Source organism: Meleagris gallopavo, chromosome 1 (genome assembly GCF_000146605.3).
Source record: "Meleagris gallopavo isolate NT-WF06-2002-E0010 breed Aviagen turkey brand Nicholas breeding stock chromosome 1, Turkey_5.1, whole genome shotgun sequence".
NCBI classification, from domain to species: domain Eukaryota; kingdom Metazoa; phylum Chordata; class Aves; order Galliformes; family Phasianidae; genus Meleagris; species Meleagris gallopavo.
Window position 1 is genome coordinate 161019455 of NC_015011.2, and position 1610 is coordinate 161021064.

Genomic DNA, 1610 nt, shown 5'->3' on the forward strand with positions numbered 1-1610 from the left:
AAAACCCACAAAACTTAAGGATGAGAGATTTTATAGTTTAATCCACCCATTAATCATGAACTCATGTGATCAAGGTATTTTAATTGCATTTATCTACACATCTGATATTAACTATGTATAGTTCATATCAAAATACATATATTGTGTTTTCTAGTTGGATCTTCTTACCCAGTCACGATGGCTCAGGAATTGCCAGTATGCTGAGTGTAGATAATCAAGGCAATTTTGTGTGCTGATGAGTAGTGCCCTATGGAACTCAGATCTGTTCATTAGGTACAAAACCAGACAGAAATACTGAAAACAGTAGTAGGAAAAAAAAAAAAAAGCCACTTAAAAATTATTGAGTAAGTGAAGTAAAATCAAGTAGCCAAGTGAACAAATAAGGTAGGAGCATTGTCTTGTCAAAGTTAGTAATCTTAGATGCTGTTAAATATTTAGTGTGGTCTATTCGATCTGCTTCTCACAAGCTTCTTCTCTGGAAGGTCTATTTATGAATTAATAGCTGCCTGTGAGTTTGGTACTTTGAATTGAGAGAGCAAATATTCTTCTTCAATCATACTAGCCATTTGATAAGTGTTTGTGTTTTTGTTGTTGTTGTTATTTTGTTTGTGTGTGTGCATAAAAAAATAATTCCGGAATAAAACCATGGTTTTTAATCACCACTTGGCTTAGATGCAGTGACATATTTGGTCCCCAGCAGTAGGATGAGAAGAGACCTGTGATCTGTGGAGGTCAAATTCTAATTGCCCTGCTATTTAGTTAAGTGGGAGCAGTTACAGATACAAGAAAACTGGAGTTTGACTTTAAATAAACAACAGCTATTCAGGAAACATGTTTGAACAAAAATGCCCTATAGGAAATTACCTTGAAAAGATGTAGGGCATTCCTTTTCTCACAAAATACACTAGAGACATTTTTGACCTTTAAAGATATCCATAATTTTATTCTTTAACTTTCTAATTCCGGAGAGCTATTTAAATTACAGTAGAGACACTGAAGAAAATAGATTGATATTAATTTTTACCATAGGGAAGGAAACTGTATTCCCACTGCTCATAACCAGTACACAGAATAAAATATTAATGTCTGAAATAATCATAGATGTCCATTTATTACATCAAATGAAATTCTACTATATAACATAGCTATTATCCTGACTAATGCATTTATTAGTCTTATTTTAACACCACAGTGAACAATGAGAACTACATGTAAGTTGACGGCAGGAAATGTGAACCAACAAGCACTTTAAAAAATTGGGAATGGAGACACTTAAAAGAGAAGCCTCTTAAAAGCTTAAAAGTTTTTTTTTTAATTATTTTTATTTCTATTATTTATTTTTATATCAGTGAGATATCAGCATATGCTTTAAGTGCTTTGTTGAAACAGGACAGGAGTATCTAAGGCCCATATGGATTTATTATCATTATTATTATTATTATTACTATTATTTATTTTTTTACCCAGAAAGCAGCATGCATCATTGTATTTACTCTTCATGGTGTACGACGCACCTACTTTTTTATTTTCACTAACAACAGCCTCGTGGATTTTTTGTTTGTTTTTTGTTTGTGTGTGTGTGTGTGTGTGTGTGTGTGTGTGTGTGTTGT